The sequence below is a fragment of the Pseudophryne corroboree genome, unplaced genomic scaffold (assembly GCF_028390025.1).
Source record: "Pseudophryne corroboree isolate aPseCor3 unplaced genomic scaffold, aPseCor3.hap2 scaffold_505, whole genome shotgun sequence".
In the NCBI taxonomy this organism is placed as follows: Eukaryota; Metazoa; Chordata; class Amphibia; order Anura; family Myobatrachidae; genus Pseudophryne; species Pseudophryne corroboree.
Genome location: NW_026970110.1, coordinates 115,289 through 137,058, shown reverse-complemented (window position 1 = coordinate 137,058; position 21,770 = coordinate 115,289). Strand labels below are relative to the sequence as shown.

The following is a 21,770-nucleotide window of genomic DNA, read 5'->3' as shown; positions in this document are numbered from 1 at the left end:
TCTTCCTCTAGCCTTGTTCTTCTTTCGATAGTTCCCTTGTGCTGCCTCAGTTGGATCTCCTTCACTTGACAGGGGGTTGCCCGAGCAGCGACCCTCCCCAGCTCTAGCCCATCTCCTACTTACCTGCCAAGTGAGATACTAAGATCAGGAAGGTGCTTCTCCCAGGGAAAGGCTCACCCAATGCACTCTGGGTGTGCTGCTCCTGCGATTTCCCCAAATGTGGGACACTTGACTGCATAATTTGTGTTTCCTCTGGTCGGCTCTCGTATAATTCAGATCTCTTTTTCTCAGGTCTCTCTCCAGCCTAGTTTGCTGTTTGTTTCCACTTCTCTTTTCTTGAGCCGCTCCCTTCTATGCCCTTGCGCACTATCCTGACCTCTCCCGTCTGCTTACTTTGTGCCTTCCAACGCACAATGCAAACTACAGGTAGTGCTACAGGGCCCACACCCTTTTACATGCTTTACAGAGCAGCTCTGGAGCTGTTACAGTGCCCAGCTGCTGCAAGAAATCAGCTTGAATGCTTCAGGGGCTGGGGCATAGCCAACATGAGCCCCACACTGAAGGAGGGTGGAGATGTTTAATGCGAATTAGGGGTCATCCAAGTGCCACAAAAGGCCGCCATGCCCTGCCATCCCTTTTTTCTTTTCATATGCAGACGAGGGTTGAAGCCAACTTTGACCCACTGCTTGGATGACATCACCATATGCAAATCCGTCTGCTGTAGGCCTTCCCCAAGGAATGCTTGCACTAGTTGTTGCATTTGGTTTGTTGTTTGGGGGTGCTTCAGTATTAGGCAGCCTTCTGCCCTCCCATGTTCATCTGAAAATATGTGTTCTCCCTGCAGTTGTTGTCCCCAGATGAGAGTTCCCTTGTGCTGCCTCAGTTGAATCTCCTTTACTTGACAGAGATGTGCCTGAGCAGCGGCCCTCCCCAGCCCTATCCCAAATCATACTTATTTTGCATAGGAGATACCATGGTCATGAAGATTGTTCTCCCAGGGTGAGGTTCATTCATTGCATTCTGGGTATGCTGACCCCTGTGATTTCCCCAAATGTGGGAAACTCGACTGCATTATTTGTGGTAGTGGGGGACTGTGTTTATGCTTTCCTCTGGTCAGCTCTGGTAAAAGTCAGATTTCTTTGTCTCAGATTATCCTCTAGCCTTGTTCCTCTTTCGAGAGTTCCCTTGTGCTACCTCAGTTGGATCTCCTTCACTTGACAGGGGGGTGCCCGAGCAGCGACCCTCCCCAGCTCTAGCCCAACTCCTACTTACCTGCCAGGTGAGATACTATGATCATGTAGGTGCTTCTCCCAGGGCAAGGCTCACCCATTGCACTCTGGGTGTGCTGCCCCTGTGATTTCCCCAAATATGGGAAACTTGACTGCATAATTTGTGTTTCCCCTGGTCGGCTCTCGTATAATTCAGATCTCTTTGTCTCAGGTCTCTCTCCAGCCTAGTTTGCTGTCTGTTTCCACTTCTCTTTTCTTGAGCCGCTCCCTTCTATGCCCTTGCGCACTATCCTGACTTCTCCAGTCTGCTTACTTTGTGCCTTCCAATGCACAATGCGAATTACAGGTAGTGCTGCAGGGCCCACACCCTTTTACTTGCCTAACAGAGCAGCTCTGGAGCTGTTACAGTGCCCAGCTGCTGCAAGAAATCAGCTTGAATGCTTAAGGGGCCATCCAAGTGCCGCAAAAGGCCGCCATGCCCTGCATACCCCTTTTCTCTTTTCATATGCAGATGAGGGTTCCAGCCAACTTTGGCCCACTGCTTGGATGACATCACTATGCAAATCCGTCTTCTGTAGACCTTCCCCCAGGAATGCTTGTACTAGTTGTTGCATTTGGTTTGTTGTTTGGGGGTGCTTCAGTATTAGGCAGCCTTCTGCCCTCCCATGTTCATTTGAATATATGTGTTCTCCCTGCAGTTGTTGTCCCCAGATGAGAGTTCCCTTGTGCTGCCTCAGTTGAATCTCCTTTACTTGACAGAGATATGCCTGAGCAGCGGCCCTCCCCAGCCCTATCCCAAATCATACTTATTTTGCATAGGAGATACCATGGTCATGAAGATTGTTCTCCCAGGGTGAGGTTCATTCATTGCATTCTGGGTATGCTGACCCCTGTGATTTCCCCAAATGTGGGAAACTCGACTGCATTATTTGTGGTAGTGGGGGACTGTGTTTGTGCTTTCCTCTGGTCACCTCTGGTAAAAGTCAGATTTCTTTGTCTCAGATCTTCCTCTAGCCTTGTTCCTCTTTCGAGAGTTTCCTTGTGCTGCCTCAGTTGGATCTCCTTCACTTGACAGGGGGGTGCTTGAGCAGCGACCCTCCCCAGCTCTAGCCCAACTCCTACTTACCTGCCAGGTAAGATACTATGATCATGAAGGTGCTTCTCCCAGGGCAAGGCTCACCCATTGCACTCTGGGTGTGCTGCCCCTGTGATTTCCCCAAATGTGGGAAACTTGACTGCATAATTTGTGTTTCCACTGGTCGGCTTTCATATAATTCAGATCTCTTTGTCTCAGGTCTTTCTCCAGCCTAGTTTGCTGTCTGTTTCCACTTCTTTTTTTTTATGAGCCCCTCCCTTCTATACCCTTGTGCACTATCCTGACTTCTCCTCCTGTCTGCTTACCTTGTGCCTTCCAATGCACAATGCAAACTACAGGTAGTGCTGCAGGGCCCACACCCTTTTACTTGCCTTACAGAGCAGCTCTGGAGCTGTTACAGTGCCAAGCTGCTGCAAAAAATTAGCTTGAATGCTTCAGGGGCTGGGGCATTGCCAACATGAGCCCCACACCGAAGGAGGCTGGGGGTGTTTAATGCGAACTAAGGGTCATCCAAGCGCCGCAAAAGGCCGCCATGCCCTGCATACCCCTTTTCTCTTTTCATATGCAGATGAGGGTTCCAGCCAACTTTGGCCCACTGCTTTGATGACATCACTGTATACAAATCCATCTTCTGCAGGCCTTCCCCCAGGAATGCTTGCACTAGTTGTTGCATTTGGTTTGTTGTTTGGGGGTGCTTCCGTATTAGGCAGCCTTCTGCCCTCCCATGTTCATCTGAAAATATGTGTTCTCCCTGCAGTTGTTGTCCCCAGATGAGAGTTCCCTTGTGCTGCCTCAGTTGAATCTCCTTTACTTGACAGAGATGTGCCTGAGCAGCGGCCCTCCCCAGCCCTATCCCAAATCATACTTATTTTGCATAGGAGATACCATGGTCATGAAGATTGTTCTCCCAGGGTGAGGTTCATTCATTGCATTCTGGGTATGCTGACCCCTGTGATTTCCCCAAATGTGGGAAACTCGACTGCATTATTTGTGGTAGTGGGGGACTGTGTTTGTGCTTTCCTCTGGTCAGCTCTGGTAATAGTCAGATTTCTTTGTTTCAGATCTTCCTCTAGCCTTGTTCTTCTTTCGATAGTTCCCTTGTGCTGCCTCAGTTGGATCTCCTTCACTTGACAGGGGGTTGCCCGAGCAGCGACCCTCCCCAGCTCTAGCCCATCTCCTACTTACCTGCCAAGTGAGATACTAAGATCAGGAAGGTGCTTCTCCCAGGGCAAGGCTCACCCATTGCACTCTGGGTGTGCTGCTCCTGTGATTTCCCCAAATGTGGGACACTTGACTGCATAATTTGTGTTTCCTCTGGTCGGCTCTCGTATAATTCAGATCTCTTTTTCTCAGGTCTCTCTCCAGCCTAGTTTGCTGTCTGTTTCCACTTCTCTTTTCTTGAGCCGCTCCCTTCTATGCCCTTGCGCACTATCCTGACCTCTCCCGTCTGCTTACTTTGTGCCTTCCAACGCACAATGCAAACTACAGGTAGTGCTGCAGGGCCCACACCCTTTTACATGCTTTACAGAGCAGCTCTGGAGCTGTTACAGTGCCCAGCTGCTGCAAGAAATCAGCTTGAATGCTTCAGGGGCTGGGGCATAGCCAACATGAGCCCCACACTGAAGGAGGGTGGAGATGTTTAATGCGAATTAGGGGTCATCCAAGCGCCACAAAAGGCCGCCATGCCCTGCCATCCCTTTTTTCTTTTCATATGCAGACGAGGGTTGAAGCCAACTTTGACCCACTGCTTGGATGACATCACCATATGCAAATCCGTCTGCTGTAGGCCTTCCCCAAGGAATGCTTGCACTAGTTGTTGCATTTGGTTTGTTGTTTGGGGGTGCTTCAGTATTAGGCAGCCTTCTGCCCTCCCATGTTCATCTGAAAATATGTGTTCTCCCTGCAGTTGTTGTCCCCAGATGAGAGTTCCCTTGTGCTGCCTCAGTTGAATCTCCTTTACTTGACAGAGATGTGCCTGAGCAGCGGCCCTCCCCAGCCCTATCCCAAATCATACTTATTTTGCATAGGAGATACCATGGTCATGAAGATTGTTCTCCCAGGGTGAGGTTCATTCATTGCATTCTGGGTATGCTGACCCCTGTGATTTCCCCAAATGTGGGAAACTCGACTGCATTATTTGTGGTAGTGGGGGACTGTGTTTGTGCTTTCCTCTGGTCAGCTCTGGTAAAAGTCAGATTTCTTTGTCTCAGATTATCCTCTAGCCTTGTTCCTCTTTCGAGAGTTCCCTTGTGCTACCTCAGTTGGATCTCCTTCACTTGACAGGGGGGTGCCCGAGCAGCGACCCTCCCCAGCTCTAGCCCAACTCCTACTTACCTGCCAGGTGAGATACTATGATCATGTAGGTGCTTCTCCCAGGGCAAGGCTCACCCATTGCACTCTGGGTGTGCTGCCCCTGTGATTTCCCCAAATATGGGAAACTTGACTGCATAATTTGTGTTTCCCCTGGTCGGCTCTCGTATAATTCAGATCTCTTTGTCTCAGGTCTCTCTCCAGCCTAGTTTGCTGTCTGTTTCCACTTCTCTTTTCTTGAGCCGCTCCCTTCTATGCCCTTGCGCACTATCCTGACTTCTCCAGTCTGCTTACTTTGTGCCTTCCAATGCACAATGCGAACTACAGGTAGTGCTGCAGGGCCCACACCCTTTTACTTGCCTAACAGAGCAGCTCTGGAGCTGTTACAGTGCCCAGCTGCTGCAAGAAATCAGCTTGAATGCTTAAGGGGCCATCCAAGTGCCGCAAAAGGCCGCCATGCCCTGCATACCCCTTTTCTCTTTTCATATGCAGATGAGGGTTCCAGCCAACTTTGGCCCACTGCTTGGATGACATCACTATGCAAATCCGTCTTCTGTAGACCTTCCCCCAGGAATGCTTGTACTAGTTGTTGCATTTGGTTTGTTGTTTGGGGGTGCTTCAGTATTAGGCAGCCTTCTGCCCTCCCATGTTCATTTGAATATATGTGTTCTCCCTGCAGTTGTTGTCCCCAGATGAGAGTTCCCTTGTGCTGCCTCAGTTGAATCTCCTTTACTTGACAGAGATATGCCTGAGCAGCGGCCCTCCCCAGCCCAATCCCAAATCATACTTATTTTGCATAGGAGATACCATGGTCATGAAGATTGTTCTCCCAGGGTGAGGTTCATTCATTGCATTCTGGGTATGCTGACCCCTGTGATTTCCCCAAATGTGGGAAACTCAACTGCATTATTTGTGGTAGTGGGGGACTGTGTTTGTGCTTTCCTCTGGTCAGCTCTGGTAAAAGTCAGATTTCTTTGTCTCAGATCTTCCTCTAGCCTTGTTCTTCTTTCGAGAGTTCCCTTGTGCTGCCTCAGTTGGATCTCCTTCACTTGACAGGGGGGTGCCCGAGCAGCGACCCTCCCCAGCTCTAGCCTAACTCCTACTTACCTGCCATGTGAGATACTATGATCAGGAAGGTGCTTCTCCCAGGGCAAATCTCACCCATTGCACTCTTGGTGTGCTGCTCCTGCGATTTCCCCAAATGTGGGACACTTGACTGCATAATGTGTGTTTCTTCTGGTCGGCTCTCGTATAATTCAGATTTCTTTGTCTCAGGTCTCTCTCCAGCCTAGTTTGCTGTCTGTTTCCACTTCTCTTTTCTTGAGCCGCTCCCTTCTATGCCTTTGCGCACTATCCTGACTACTCCCGTCTGCTTACTTTGTGCCTTCCAATGCACAATGCGAACTACAGGTAGTGCTGCAGGGCCCACACCCTTTTACTTGCCTTACAGAGCAGCTTTGGAGCTGTTACAGTGCCCAGCTGCTGCAAGAAATCAGCTTGAATGCTTCAGGGGCTGGGGCATAGCCAACATGAGCCCCACACCGAAGGAAAGTGCGAGGTGCGTCCTTTCTTGCCAGAGGTAGGGGCAGAGGAAAAAAGCTGCACAACACAGCTAGCTTCCAGGAACAGAAGTCCTCCCAGGCCTCTACAAAATCTACTGCATGACGCTGGGGCTCCACTGGCGGAGTCCGGCCCATGAGATGTCATGCAGCCGCTCTAACCACGCCTCCTGTTTCTCCGTTGCCGACCCAATATTGAAACCCTGCCCCCGCACCGCTCCATCTCCGACTTGGAAATGGAGTGTTGTTGACCCCCCTCCCCCCCCCCCCCCCTGCACCGATTGACAGGCAGAGGCGATCGAATTATCTGCGGGGTGCCGCAGAAAATGCAGGCGGATGCGTATGCTCTTAGCAATTTTTGCAGTTGGATTGCTTATTGCGATTGCAATCCAACCTGAATCAGGCCCTATTACCTATCACAATGCACTGCGGGTAGTACAAAATGGGGTTAATATAGGAGAAAAACCCCCAGAGCTGTGCTCCTTAACTGTCCCTGGTGGCTAGTGGAGCAGCTGCCCAGTAATCAGTGTCCACGCCAGTGCGCACAATGCCCGCCCCCTACAGCCACGCTGGATCACGGTATAGTGTGTGCACAGAAGCCCCTTACCACCCTTTCATCAGCGGCCTCGTGATCCCGGAGGGCGGTGTGTGTGTGACTGACCTTAGGAAGAAACCGGAGCCTCCGCTGCAGTGACCCAGCAACCGGGGCACGGGAGTATACTGCGCCGCTGGGAGTGATGGAGCTGCAGTAAATATGTCTATTAGACCTAGCCTGCTGCAGCCCTTGTAGATTCTTATTAAAAAAGTTCTTCTTTTCTTGTCAAAATTAATAGCTAAGAATAGGATGCCTGAGGCAGAACCCTGTTAAGTGGCCTGCTACTGAAGGCACCAACTACAAACTGAGCTCCCTGTTCATGGAAGCGAGGTTATAGAGGAGGGGGCGCTGAGTATCTTGGGAACAGTCAAAAGCTTTGAGCTTGTTGGTGCCTCAGATCAAGGTCCTACTCTACACCCCAATGTGAATCCTTGTGGAGTCCAGTGTACCCCACAGAAGAAAAAAATGTGTCACAACCATTGGCAGCAACATTAGAATAGCTGCTGATGGGCACAATTGAGAAAGGAAGGGGGGAAAACATTTGAATCCAGAACATATATGTAATTCGAATATGTAATTTGTACCTTCCTACTTTAAAATGTAATGGATGAACCTCACCCTGTGAGAACTATCTTCATGATCAAGAGATCTCATATGCAAGATAAGTATGTGTTGGGATAGGGCTGTGGAGGGCGGCTGCTCGGGCACACCCCCGTCAAGTTAAGGAGATTCAACTGAGGAAGCACAAGGGAACTCTCATCTGGGGACAACAACTGCAGGGAGAACACATTTTCAGATGAATGTGGGAGGGCAGAAGGCTGCCTAATACTGAAGCACCCCCAAACAACAAACCAAATGCAACAACTAGTGCAAGCATTCCTGGGGGAAGGCCTGCAGCAGATGGATCCAGTAACAGCTCCAGAGTTGCTCTACAAGACAAGTAAAAGGGTGTGAGCCCTGCAGCACCACCTGTACTTTGCATACACACATATATTGGACAGCATCTCTTATATGCCCCAGGGTCAATAAAATAGTATCCTTATCTAGGGTATCCATCCCCTCAGATAAGGTATCCGTCCATGCTGCTACAGCACTACACACCCAGGCCGACGCAATTGCCGGTCTGAGTAAGGTACCCGAATGTGTATAAATTGACTTCAGGGTTATCTCCTGTTTGCGGTCAGCAGACTCTTTGAGGGTAGCCGTATCCTGGGACAGGAGGGCTACCTTCTTAGATAAGCGTGTTAATGCTTTGTCCACCCTAGGGGAGGATTCCCATCTTAACCTATCCATTGATGGGAAAGGATACGCCATAAGAATCCTTTTGGAAATCTGCAGTCTTTTATCTGGAGATTCCCAAGCTTTTTCACATAACTCGTTCAGCTCGTGTGAGGGGGGAAAGGTTACCTCAGGCTTCTTTCCCTTGTACTTATGTACCCTCTTGTCAGGGACAGGGGGTTCCTCTGTGATGTGCAAAACATCTTTTATTGCCATAATCCTATATCGAATGGATTTTGCCAATTTTGGCTGTAACTTTGCATCATCGTAATCGACACTGGAGTCAGAATCCGTGTCAGTATCTGTGTCAACAATCTGGGATAGTGGGCGCTTATGAGACCCTGACAGTCCCTGCGACATAGGATCAGGCATGGGTTGAGACCCTGACTGTCCCGAAGCTTCAGCCTTGTCTAATCTTTTGTGCAATGAGTTTACACTAGCATTTAAAACATTCCACATATCCATCCAATCAGCTGTCGGCGGAGACACCACATTAATTTGCTCCCGCTCCTTTCTAATATAGCCTTCTTCCTCAGACATGTCGACACACGTGTACCGACACACCACACACACAGGGAATGCTTTTTCTGAAGACAGTTTCCCCACAAGGCCCTTTGGAGAGACAGAGAGAGAGAGTATGCCAGCACACACCCCAGCGCTATATAACCCAGGAATAACACAGTAACTTAATGTTTGCCCAGTAGTGCTGCTGTATGTAATTTGCGCCGAATTATGTGCCCCCCCCCCCCTCTTTTCAACCCTCTTGTCTACCGTGGTTTCAGCAGGGGAGAGTCTGGGGAGCTTCCTCAGCGGTGCTGTGGAGAAAAAATGGCGCTGGTGAGTGATGAGGGAGAAGCCCCGCCCCCTCAGCTGCGGGCTTCTGTCCCGCTTAAACTGTAAAATTGGCGGGGGCTCATATATATATACAGTGCCCAGCTGTATATGTGTTATATTTTTGGCAAAAAGAGGTTTATATTGCTGCCCAGGGCGCCCCCCCTGCGCCCTGCACCCTTACAGTGACCAGAGTATGTGAGGTGTATGGGAGCAATGGCGCACAGCTGCAGTGCTGTGCGTTACTTCAGTGAAGATCATGAAGTCTTCTTCCGCCGCTGAAGTCTTTCTTTTCTTCTCATACTCACCCGGCTTCTATCTTCCGGCTCTGCGAGGGGGACGGCGGCGCGGCTCTGGGACGGACGGCGAGGGTGAGATCCTGTGTACCAATCCCTCTGGAGCTAATGGTGTCCAGTAGCCTAAGAAGCAGGGCCTTGCAACTCAGAGAGTAGGGCTGCTTCTCTCCCCTCAGTCCCTCGATGCAGGGAGTCTGTTGCCAGCAGTGCTCCCTGAAAATTAAAAACCTAACAAAATACTTTCTGTCAGAAAGCTCAGGAGAGCTCCTGAAAAGCACCCAGTTTCCACTGGGCACAGTATCAAACTGAGGTATGGAGGAGGGGCATAGAGGGAGGAGCCACTGCACACCCAGAACTAAAGTCTTTCTTAAAGTGCCCATGTCTCCTGTGGAGCCCGTCTATCCCCATGGTCCTTACGGAGTCCCCAGCATCCTCTAGGACGTTAGAGAAAATAGGATTTTAATACCTACCGGTAAATCCTTTTCTCTTAGTCCGTAGAGGATGCTGGGCACCCGTCCCAGTGCGTACTGTGTCTGCAGTTATTAAATGGCCCTTAACTCCAGAACATTTATGTGGAGACAACTTTCCCGACTTGACCATCTTCCTTGGATGTTTTCACCCTGTGTGACTGCTTCCCAGCCTCGGAGGGTTGCATCCGTGGTCCCTAGGATCCAGTCCTGGATCCCGAACCATCGCCCCTCTAGGAGGTGAGAACTGTGCAGCCGCCAATGGAGTGATATTCTGGTCTTGGAAGACAGGATTATCCTCCGGTGCATGTGTAGGTGGGATCCGGACCACTTGTCCAACAGGTCCCACTGGAACACTCTAGCATGGAACCTGCCAAACTGAATGGCCTCGTAGGCCGCAACCATCTTGCCCAGCAACCGAATGCATTGATGGATTAACACTCTTGCTGGTTTCAGAATTTGTTTGACCAGACTCTGGATCTCCATAGCCTTTCCACTGGAAGAAAACCTCTTCTGTGTCCAGTATCACTCCCAAAAACAACAACCGTGTCATTGGGACCAACTGCGATTTTGGCAAGTTTAGGAGCCAACCATGTTGTTGAAGAACTGTCAGGGAGAGTGCAATGTTTTGCAACAACTGGTCCCTGGATCTCGCCTTTATCAAGAGATCATCCAAGTACGGGATAATTGTGACTCCTTGCTTGCGAAGGAGAACCATCATTTCCGCCATCACCCTGGTGAAAATCCTCGGAGCCGTGGACAGACCAAACGGCAATGTCTGAAATTGGTAATGACAATCCTGAATTGCAAACCTCAGGTAGCTTGATGCAGTGGCTAAACGGGAACATGTAAGTAGGCATCCTTATGTCTACCAAAACCATGAAATCTCCTTCCTCCGGACCGGAGATCCCTACCCTGAGAGATTCCATCTTGAAATTGAATTTCTTTAGGTAGAAATTGAGGGATTTCAGATTTAAGATTGGTCTGACTGATCCGTCCGGCTTCGGGACCACGAAGAGGCTTGAATAAAAGCCTTCTCCCTGCTGACTAATGCCGATTTGAACAATCGGTGAGGGGGAACGTCTTGATACCCCAGTTTGTACCCTTGGGACACTATTTGTAAAACCCACGAGTCCAGGTCCAAATTAATCCAGTACTGACTGAAGTGTTTTAGACGTGCCCCCACTGGTGTGGGCTCCTGCAAGAGAGCCCCAGCGTCATGCAGTGGATTTGGCAGAAGCAGAGGACGATCTCTGCTCCTGCGATCTTGAAGAGGCTATAGACCTCTTCCCTCTTCTCCTTCCTCTACCTGCAAAGAAATGGGAATCTTAACTTCTTGCATATCTATTGGGCCAAAATGACTGCGTTAGATAATGATGCGTCTTCATCCGTTGAGAGGGAACATAGGGCAAGAAGGTTGACTTACCTGCGGGAGCTGCCGAGATCAAAATAACTAGGCCGTCGCCAAACAAGGCTTCACCATCATAGGGAAGAGACTCCCTTTCTTCTTGGAGTCAGCATCAGCATTCCCTTGGTGAATCCACAATGCCCTCCTATCCGAGACTGCCATGAAATTGGCCCGTGAACTCAAGAGTCCTATATCCCTTGCAGTCGTAAGTATGCTGCAGTGTCCTTGATATGATCCAACGTAAGGAGCATCCCATGTCTCCAGGATATCTATATCGGATGACAAGGTATTCGACCAATTCTTGAATACTACTACTCACCCATGCGCATGTAATGGCAGGTCTAAGTAATGTACCCGTGGTTACATAACTAGAAATAATGTAGCTTCCTGCATACGATCCGCTGGATTTGTGACAGGGCCCCGTGCAGAACAGGGGGTGACTCCCACTTTATTCTGTCCGCGGCAGGAAATAAATAAACAACCGGAAACCTTTTGGGGATTTGAAACCATCTTGTCGAGCTGGCCCAGACTTTCTCAAACAGAGATGAAGGAACGTTACATCAGCTTTCATTATATATCTATATATACATACAAATAGACCCCTTTGTCAGGAACAGCAGGGTCCTCAGTGATGTTAATATGTCCTTAATATCCACAATCATGTACTGAATGCTCCTTGCCAATATTGGATCTAATCAGGAAATATTATGGTCGACATAGGAATCAGTATCCGAGTCAGTATCAGTGTGTAGTAACTGGGCAAAATAACATTTTTGCGGGGCCTGAGGGAAAAGAAGCATAGCCATGAACATCACATCTTTTCTCTACGTCTGTGTCTGGGACACAGATTTATCCAACCTCACTCTGATATTACTGAAACTTTCACCCAGTCAGTTATTGGTGGTGCCAACAGGGCCACCATCATATGTCTGCATTCCTAATATAGTTTCCTCTTGGGAAAAACATTCAGCCACCGACATGTTGACACACATGTACCAAGTACCCACAGACACATCGGCTTATGGGGGATAGACCTACAGTAAATATGTCAGAGGGACAGATGGGATTTTTCAGCTCACAACCCAGCGTCAAAAGTACACAGTCTGGGAAATAATAAACTCTATAGTGATAGACTTGTAACGCTCTTTAGATGTGCTGGTGAGGTGAGGAAGAAGCCCCGCCGCTGTAATGGCACGCTTCTGTCCCGCTCAGAAACAAATAATTAATTACGCTGGTGGGGTAAGGACAGTGCCCAGGCACTAATGTCCACTTTTGCCAGCCTTTTGTGAGGAATTTATGCTGCCCAGGGTGCCCTACCCCACGCCCTGCACCCTGCAGTGCCTGTGTTTGTGTGGGAGCATGGCGCACAGCATTCCGCTCGCTGCGTGGTACCTCAGAATGCCATCTGTTCTTCTGCTACTCGCCTGTCTTCTGACTTCTGGCTCTGTAAGGGGGTGACGGCAGGCTACGGGAGTGGGCATCTAGGCGTACCCAGCGATCAGCACCCTCAGGAGCTAATGGTGTCCTGTCAGCCAGAAGTAGAGCCATTGAACTCACTAGAAGTTGGTCATACTTCTCTCCCCTAAGTCCCACGAAGCAGGGAGACTGTTGCCAGCAGCCTCCCTGAAAATAAGAAAAACTAACATAAGTCTTTTCAGAGAAACTCAGTAGAGCTCCCCTGTAGTGCATCCAGTCTCACTGGGCACAATTCTAAAACTGGAGTCTGGAGGAGTGGGCATAGAGGGAGGAGACAGTTCACACCCTTTGAAAGTCTTAAAGTGCCCATGTCTCCTGCGGATCCCGTCTATACCCCATGGTTCTTAATGTGATCCCTGCATCCTCTAGGACGTATGAGAAAACAAATAACGCACACACGAGGAGGAGAGAACAAAGGAAGCTATAAGGAGGGGAGGGGAGGGGGGGGGAAGGTAAGGTAGTAAAGGCATATTGGATAAACTACAACCTTATACATATTCATTAATGTACCAGTAGTTAGAAGTAGAAGAGCTCTAACAGAAACCACAAAGCTTATCTAAAGCCACACCACACTGGATATGCCCAATCTCATTTGATCTTTGAAGCAAAGCAGTATTGGACTTTGTTACTACCAAGCAGTCTCCCATCCATGTATTATCAGATTCTTTAGGTGTTTTTAAACTACCAACACCCTTTTCTTGGTACATTTAATTTTTACACGTATTCTTTTATGTACCAGAAGTTAGAAGTAGAAAAGCTCTAGCAGAAACCACCAGCTCATCTACAGCCACAGCACACTGGATTTGCCCAATCTCTCCTGATCAAGGAAGCTGAGCAGTGTTGGTCTTGGTTTTAGTACTTGGATGGGAGACCACCAGGAAATACCAGGAGCTGTGTGTATTTTTACAATACCAACACCGTTCTCTTGATGCATTCCATTTTGAAACATTGGGGCAGATCTATTAAGCCTGGTGAACTGATAAAGTGCAAGGTGATAAAGTACCAGCCAGTCAGCTCCTAACTGTCATTTTTCAAACCCAGCCTGTGACATGGCAATTAGGAGCTGATTGGCTGGTACTTTATCATTCCACCAGGTTTAATAAATCGGCCGCTTATTCATTTATGTACTAGTAGTTAGAAGTAGAAGAACTCTAACAGAAACCACTAAGTTCATCTACAGCCACACCACACTGTATATGCCCAATATCACCTGATCTTAGGCCTGGTTTGTTCTTGGATGTGAGACCACCTGGGAATACCAGGTGCTGTAGGTAGTTTTATACTACCAACACCGTTCTCTTGATGCATTCTATTTTGAAACTTATTCATTGATGTAGAAGTTAGAAACAGCAAAAATCATCTACAGCCGCATCACACTGGATATGTCCAATCTCATCTGATGTTGGAAGCTAAGCAGTGTTGTGCCTGGTTAGTTTTTGGATTTCAGGTCCTGCCTTCTGGTTTGGCCACGGCACCTCGGAAATTCACCAAGGTTATGGCCGTGATGACGACCCTTCACCATCGGTGGACCAGGGAGGAATCTCTCCTCCCGATAAACATTCTGGAATTGCGGGCAGTGTTCAATTCATTGATACTGGCCCTGCCTCTAGTACAGAACAGGCCTGTTCAAGTACAATCGGACAACGCCACCACGGTAGTGTACACAAATCATCAAGTCGGCACTCGAAACTGCATGGCAAAGCTGGAAGTATAAAAAAATCCTCAGTTGGGTAGAACGTCATCTGCCAGCAATATCGGCAGTGTTCATTCCCGGAGTCCTCAACTGGAAAGCGGATTTCCTCAGTCGTCAGGACGTTCACGCTGGAGAGTGGAGAGGCTGCAGCAGAAATATCTGCACTGGTGTCAGTAGGTGACTGAGGCAGGGATGACTGGGAGATAGTGGGTGACTGAAGCATGTATGAGTGGGAGATAGTGGGTGACTGAAGCCGGGGTGACTGGGAGATAGTGGGTGACTGATGCAGGGGTGACAGTGATAGTGGGTGACTGAGGCAGGGGTGACAGGGAGATAGTGGGTTACTGAGGGAGGGGTGATAGGAAGGGGTTGGGTAAGTATGGGAAGAAAGTGGGTGACAGGGATAATAAATGAATAAGGCAGGGATGATAGGGAGATAGTGGATGACTGTGGCAGGGGTGACAGGGACAGTAAGAGACTGAGGCAGGGTTGACAGGGATAGTGGGTGACTGAAGCAGGGGTGATAGGGTGACAGTGGGTGACTGAGGCAGGGGTGACAGGGATAGTGGGTGACTGAGGCAGGGGTCGCAGGTATAGTGGTTGACTGAGGCAGCGGTGACTGGGAGATAGTGGGTAACTGAGGCAGGGGTGACAGGGAAAGTGTGTGACTCAGGCAGGGGTGATAGGGAGATAGTGGGCAGCATATCTCTGCCTCACTGCAGCAGCACATTCCTGCTTCACTGACAGCAGCACATCCCTGCAACGTTGACAGCAACACATCCCTGCAACATTGACGGCAGCACATCCCTGCCTCATTGACGGCAGCACATCCCTGCCTCACTTATAGCAGCACATCCCTGCTTCGCTGACAGCAGCACATCACTGCCTCGCTGACAGCAGCACATCACTGCTTCACTGACAGCAGCACATCACTGCTTCACTGACAGCAGCACATCACTGCTTCACTGACAGCAGAACATCCCTGCCTCACTGGCAGCAGCACATCCCTGCTTTACTGACAGCTGTATATAGGGCCTAATTAAGACCTGATCCCTGCTGTGCATATTCACACAACAGGAGATCAGGTCTGAAGTGCGTGTGTGCTGGTGCCACAGTGCACCGGCACATGCCAGAGATGCGATCAGCATCTCTGCCCAGTGAGCGCCTCTGTCTGATTGACAGGCAGAGGCGGTCACTGGGCAGGAGGAGTCGGGCCAGCGGCGTTGTGCCGCCATTTTGGGGGCACAGTCAGGACAACGCAGACATGACCGGACCGTATGGGGGCGGGCCGTGACGGCTGTGTGACCCGGACAGCAACGGGCCTTATTTACTAAAATCTCAGATAAATTTTATGGCATTTATGTGCAGTCTAGTTTGCACAGTTGATAGAGTGTTGATCTTGCACTATCAATGTAAGCCTCACATAGGTTTGATACACATGTAAGTTTGTTTTTATTTTACTACATTGTGGTTTGTGGCTCTATACCATGTAATGCATGTCTTTTAACAGTAGTCAAGTCTTCCAATGTGCTTGTTAGTGAAACCCAATACATAGCTTTATTTTATTTTGTTTCTTCAAATATTGAATGCATATGTCTTATAACTTTTTTTTTCAATATATAAACATTTTTATTATAAGATTTTCAATGACACAAGTACATCCAAGTTGCAGATTATGGATTGTGAAGGACAAATCAACCATATAAACAATTTAAGCAATTTAAATTGCATGCAGGTAGTAGAATATCAAACTCCTTGGATGAGAGTTGGTCGTAATAAACTAGGATAGAAAAGAATAAAGTAGAAAATAAGATTTTAAACCTACCGGTAAATCTTTTTCTCGTAGTCCGTAGAGGATGCTGGGGACTCCGTAAGGACCATGGGGATAGACGGGCTCCGCAGGAGACATGGGCACTTTAAGAAAGACTTTAGTTCTGGGTGTGCACTGGCTCCTCCCTCTATGCCCCTCTATGCCACAGTTAGAGTAACTGTGCCCAGAGGAGACTGACAGTATGAGGAAAGGATTTTGTTAATCCAGGGCAAGATTCATACCAGCCACACCAATCACACCGTATAACTTGTGATAAACTACCCAGTTATGAGTACGAAAAAACAACATACTGTAGCATCAGTGCAGGACCGATGCAACTATAACATAACCCTTATTGAAGCAATAACTATATACAAGTATTGCAGAAGTAGTCCGCACTTGGGACGGGCGCCCAGCATCCTCTACGGACTACGAGAAAAAGATTTACCGGTAGGTTTAAAATCTTATTTTCTCTAACGTCCTAGAGGATGCTGGGGACTCCGTAAGGACCATGGGGATTATACCAAAGCTCCAAAACGGGCGGGAGAGTGCGGATGACTCTGCAGCACCGATTGAGCAAACATGAGTTCCTCCTCAGCCAGGGTATCAAACTTATAGTATTTTGAAAAGGTGTTTGAACCTGGCCAAGTAGCAGCTCGACACAGCTGTAGTGCCGAGACCCCTCGGGCAGCCGCCCAAGAAGAGCCCACTTTCCTCGTGGAATGGGCCTAGACCGATTTCTGTAACTGCAATCCAGCCATAGAATGCGCTTGCTGAATCGTGTTACAAATCCAGCGAGCAATAGCATGCTTTGAAGCAGGGGCACCAATCTTGTTGGTTGCATACAGGACAAACAGCGCTTCAGTTTTCCTGACTCTAGCCGTCCTGGCCACGTAAATTTTCAAAGCCCTGACCACATCAAGTAACTCGGAATCCTCCAAGTCACACATAGCCAAAGGCACCACAATAGGTTGGTTCATATGAAAAGATGAGACCACTTTTGGTAGGAATTGAGGACGGGTCCGCAATTCCGCTCTATCCACATGGAACACCAAATATGGGCTTTTATGTGACAAAGCCGCTAATTCCGACACTCGCCTAGCCGAAGCCAAGGCTAATAACATGACCACCTTCCACGTGAGATATGTTAACTCCACCGTTTTAAGGCTGCTAAAAACTGCTAGCAAACAATCAACTCAGAATGACCCCCATAGTGTATTGCAAGAAAATATCTGTAAATCCAATGGTACCGTAAGTGCGGTATATACGGGCGAGAACATCTCCCCTAAGTGAAGTCAGCCCTATGAATAGAGTTTGTGTGATCCCTGTGCAGCAGTCACAGAAAGGGTTCATCTCTGCAGTTTGTCACTCAAATTACATTGTTGCATTTTTTCTAGAAGTGGATCTGAGAGCTGTTACCCGCAGACCAGCTACAATAATTATCCTGGGAACTCACTAGACCAGTTGTTCTCAAACTGCACCCTGGGGTGCCTCAGGGCACTTGCAGGGGTGCCTTGGATTGGTGGTCCAGGACCAATTCAAAATATTTATAGTTAGTGTTATAGGCAAAACCAGTGCTGTTGGCTGGCAATCATAACATATGTGCACAAGCAGAAGCAAATCCTGTCCCCTACCAAAGGGCCGGTGCTAGGGTGTTTGGCGCCTCCCTGCAAACTATTAATTTAAGCCCTCTCTCCAATACTTAATAAAGGCGCCTTAAAAAAAGAAGGTGTGGTATCACAAGGAAGGGGCATGGCCACACAATAGCACCCCAAATCAATATACGCCACACAGTAGCACTATCTTATTGTCATTACACCGCATGTAATAATAATAATAATAATAATACCCACAGTCGCAGTGCCCTTTATACACATAACCACCATATCAGTGCAGCTTACACACATAATGCCAACAGTAGCAGTGCCCATTCTACACATGCCCATGGTGGCAATCCTTTACATGGCAAAAATCAACCTGGTTTTGCCATGTAAAGGATTGCCACTTTAAAAAACAAACAATCAAACAAAAACAAAAAAACAACAGGAAAAAAACACAAAATCGCTCACTTTCTGATTCTCACACCCTATTACATTCCTCCCTATATATTTAAATGTTTCTATTACTGTATGTTCCCTCTTCCCTTCTCCAAACTATACACATCAATATCTTTTAGTATTTCCAGGTAAGTTTTGTGATGTAGGCCATGCACCATTTTAGTTGCCCTAATGTAATTACAGCCTTCTGGAGATATGGCTTCTGGAACTGAACACAGGATTCTAAATGTGGCTGTACCAAGGACCTATACAGTGGCATTACAGGTTGAGTATCCCTTATCCAAAATGCTTGGGACCAGAGGAATTTTGGATATCGTATTTTTCTGTATTTTGGAATAATTGCATACCATAACGAGATATTATGGTGATGGGACCTAAATCTAAGCACAGAATGCATTTATGTTTCATATACACCTTATACACACAGCCTGAAGGTCATTTTAGCCAATATTTTTTATAACTTTGTGCATTAAACAAAGTGTGTGTACATTCACAGAATTCATTTATGTTTCATATACACCTTATACACACAGTCTGAAGTTCATTTAATACAATATTTTTAATAACTTTGAGTATTAAACAAAGTTTGTGTACACTGAGCCATCAAAAAACAAAGTCTCACTCAAAAAAGTCCGTATTTCGGAATATTCCGTATTTCGGAATATTTGGATATGGGATACTCAACCTGTATTACTTTTTTCTGCTACTGGTTCTTTAACCTATGCAAACAAGCATCTGACTTGCCTTTCCTATTGCTTTGATACATTGCTCACCTGAAATAGTAATACTTAGATAGCTTTCCTCTTGCCATTATAATGCCCTTAATCTTATAGTTAGCCTTTGCATTTTTGAGACGTGTATGATTTTGCATTTTTTGGCATTAAATGTTGCCATGTTCTTGACCATTCCTCTAGTGCAGGGGTGGAACTGCCAGAGACAACGGAGTCAGTTGCCGCCGGGCTCCAGCCCTAAAGGGGCTTCCCCCATTGCCCCCCGGCTGTTACGTGCCCTTCCTACTAAATAGACAAAGGCGCTACCAGCAGGGTCTCGCAGTTTGTACATTCCATGCCGTAACACCCTTCTTTCCACCTTTTTCAAGACCCAGCCCAGCAGCCTCGCCGCTGCAGCACTGCCAGCGGTGGGGTGCCCCTGCTTCTTCTCACACCACAGATAGCTGGGCAGCACTGCAACTGCCTGCCTGATTGCTCCGCCCCCTTCCGGCTCCCAAGCACCTCTGCTGCCCAGTGATCCAGGAGCCTGCTGCTAGGAAGAAGTGGCCGAGCTTCAGCAAGTGAGTCTGGACACTGGCGGAGGAAGCCATGATAACCAGATAATGGGGAGTGGAGAGCCAGTTCCAAGGTAATACTTTATACAGCTGGTTGAGATCCTGGTCGGTGGATATGGATTCCACGAAAACCCTGGAGGTGCTTCCTTTCAAGGGAGACACTCTCTTTGGAGAAGACCTCAATAAGATTGTAGCTGATCTGGCTACTGCTAAAACAGCTTGCCTACCTAGTATGACTCCTACCACGCAGAAGGCTAAAAGTACTTTCCCTTGGCCCTTTCATCCTCCAGGTAAAGCGTACCCAAGGTCAGGCATACCCAATGCAAGCTCATGCTTCCAGACCTGCCAAGCCCAGACTGAAGCAAGCCTGGGCTGCCCATCAGCCTGCTTCCAAAACGGACAAGCCTGCCGCATGACGGTGCAGGCCTCCCTCTGGGGGACTTCTAGGTTTGGCATAGAAAGGTATAATTCTAAGCTAAAGAATTTTGTTTGGAGCTCACCTTGTACTTTGTGAAGAAATAATCAGCATTGTGGCTGAGCAGGTACATGTAGTGTGTGGCTGCAAACTGCATGGATCTGCTGCATTGTAATGCTGATACTTTTTTTTTTCAAAGTACCAATAGCTTCATATAATGTTCACAATTTTTATGCAGGATCAAATAGCTCAATGGGTAGGGTGTTTGATTAGAATTCAACAGGTTATAGGTTTGAATCCTGGGTATGGTAGTTTGAGATGTGTTATTTAATAAAGTATGTTGTTCTGACTGCCGGCATCCTATCACCTGGGATAGCATACTAAATAAATGGAGTTGATCAATTTCTTTTTTTTTTTTTTTTAAACTAGGGACAATTTCCAGATACTTTTCTTTATAACTGAGATTGCCCCCTGGAACTTCACATCAGTTGACAACTATGCATGAGTGGGCAGTGCTTGCCCTGGATCTGCCCACCCATTTATGTGCCGTCATAAAAGAAAGCACAACTGACAGTTATCCTGGGCGTACACTACACAATTATCTGTCAGGCTATCTATCCAGTCTGGATGGATGGCATGAAAATCTGGTAATGCATAGGAGCAAATGTCAATTAACCATTTGCTCCCAAACACTAGAAAAGTGGTCAAAAATGGTCATTACACAAATTGGTTAAACCCAAAATTTAACCAATTTGTTTAGGGGACCATTTTTGTCCATTTTCAAGTGTTTGAGAGTAAATCGTTGATGGTCATTTGCTCACATAGATAACCGGATTTCTATTCCAACCAGACAGTGTTGGAGAGATGGTCTGCCAGATTACATAATGCATACCAGAGCCATAACTAGACTTTTTGGTGCCCTGTGACAGAGAATTATATGCCCCCCCCCTCCCCATTTTTGCAATATGGACAAAAGGCGCATGCCTTGTGGGGAAGGGGCATAACAAGATTGGTCTCAGAGAAAGCACATGAGATATGAAGATATATCTAGTATACTTGACACTCAATGGTTTGTGGTATTGCCCTCCTTAAATGCATATACAGTCACACATGGCGTGTTTGTGCAAATGGCATATCAGCAGTCAGCACTAACTGGTGACATGCCATTTATACAAGTAAGCCATGTGTGACTAATATATAAACATACTTTATTAAATAACACATCTCAAACTACCATACCCAGGATTCAAACCTATAACCTGTTGAATTCTAATCAAACACCCTACCCATTGAGCTACTTGATCCTGCATCTATTCTAACCTCCAAAAACAGATTCAGTTGCATTTTCCAGCGTGTTTTGTTTGCGCCTTTGCAAATGTCTTACATCGACAAACTTATTTAGTACTATTTTGCAAATAGGGTTACATTGTCACAACATTGTGTTCCCTAATTGCTTGATTTTTTAAATGCAACAATTGATAAAGACACCTGATAATTGCTCTGTGGAGTCTTATTTTGTGTCTACTTCTTATCTACATTTAATTCCCTAACTCTAATCAAGGCATTTTTAAATGCTGGGGGCTGCCAGGACGTGAGGCCTACCTAGACTTTAGATCTGAATTTGAATGTACCTGTGAACTAACTTAATTTCCTACTTCTAAATTCATTCCTAAATTCACTACTTACATTAATCCTGTAGTTGGGCATTTTGAGCCTTCAATTGTGGGCATTGCTTTGTGTCCAGACCAGCAGCTGGTGGTGTGCATTTGCTGGAAAGGCATCGAAGACCTCCGATATGCTGCATCTCCTGATGTGTGTCTCCCTCAAGTGGCTGTCAGTAAATGCATGCTAGACACCCCATTCCAAGCTGATTGTGACATCACGGAACATGCATCATAGAACAGGCATGCTAGAACATGGGTCTTCAACCTGCGACCCTCCAGCTGCTGTGGAACTACATATCCC

At 47.5% G+C, this 21,770-nt stretch overlaps 11 non-coding genes across 11 annotated transcripts; all 11 read left to right on the top strand.

The window, feature by feature from the left end:
* The first annotated feature begins 115 nt into the window (after positions 1-115).
* On the top strand, positions 116-278 carry LOC135030832 (U1 spliceosomal RNA). Its single transcript, XR_010226764.1, has one exon. It is a non-coding gene; the product is annotated as a U1 spliceosomal RNA (small nuclear RNA).
* A 670-nt stretch (positions 279-948) lies between these two features.
* LOC135030866 (U1 spliceosomal RNA) lies at positions 949-1,112 on the top strand. Its single transcript, XR_010226795.1, has one exon. It is a non-coding gene; the product is annotated as a U1 spliceosomal RNA (small nuclear RNA).
* Positions 1,113-1,264: 152 nt separating this feature from the next.
* On the top strand, positions 1,265-1,427 carry LOC135030793 (U1 spliceosomal RNA). The gene has a single exon (XR_010226731.1). It is a non-coding gene; the product is annotated as a U1 spliceosomal RNA (small nuclear RNA).
* A 604-nt stretch (positions 1,428-2,031) lies between these two features.
* Positions 2,032-2,195, top strand: LOC135030853 (U1 spliceosomal RNA). Its single transcript, XR_010226782.1, has one exon. It is a non-coding gene; the product is annotated as a U1 spliceosomal RNA (small nuclear RNA).
* A 152-nt stretch (positions 2,196-2,347) lies between these two features.
* LOC135030797 (U1 spliceosomal RNA) lies at positions 2,348-2,510 on the top strand. The gene has a single exon (XR_010226734.1). It is a non-coding gene; the product is annotated as a U1 spliceosomal RNA (small nuclear RNA).
* A 676-nt stretch (positions 2,511-3,186) lies between these two features.
* LOC135030852 (U1 spliceosomal RNA) lies at positions 3,187-3,350 on the top strand. Its single transcript, XR_010226781.1, has one exon. It is a non-coding gene; the product is annotated as a U1 spliceosomal RNA (small nuclear RNA).
* Positions 3,351-3,502: 152 nt separating this feature from the next.
* On the top strand, positions 3,503-3,665 carry LOC135030829 (U1 spliceosomal RNA). The gene has a single exon (XR_010226762.1). It is a non-coding gene; the product is annotated as a U1 spliceosomal RNA (small nuclear RNA).
* Positions 3,666-4,335: 670 nt separating this feature from the next.
* Positions 4,336-4,499, top strand: LOC135030845 (U1 spliceosomal RNA). The gene has a single exon (XR_010226775.1). It is a non-coding gene; the product is annotated as a U1 spliceosomal RNA (small nuclear RNA).
* A 152-nt stretch (positions 4,500-4,651) lies between these two features.
* On the top strand, positions 4,652-4,814 carry LOC135030792 (U1 spliceosomal RNA). The gene has a single exon (XR_010226730.1). It is a non-coding gene; the product is annotated as a U1 spliceosomal RNA (small nuclear RNA).
* Positions 4,815-5,418: 604 nt separating this feature from the next.
* Positions 5,419-5,582, top strand: LOC135030786 (U1 spliceosomal RNA). Its single transcript, XR_010226725.1, has one exon. It is a non-coding gene; the product is annotated as a U1 spliceosomal RNA (small nuclear RNA).
* A 152-nt stretch (positions 5,583-5,734) lies between these two features.
* On the top strand, positions 5,735-5,897 carry LOC135030851 (U1 spliceosomal RNA). The gene has a single exon (XR_010226780.1). It is a non-coding gene; the product is annotated as a U1 spliceosomal RNA (small nuclear RNA).
* Positions 5,898-21,770: the final 15,873 nt, after the last annotated feature.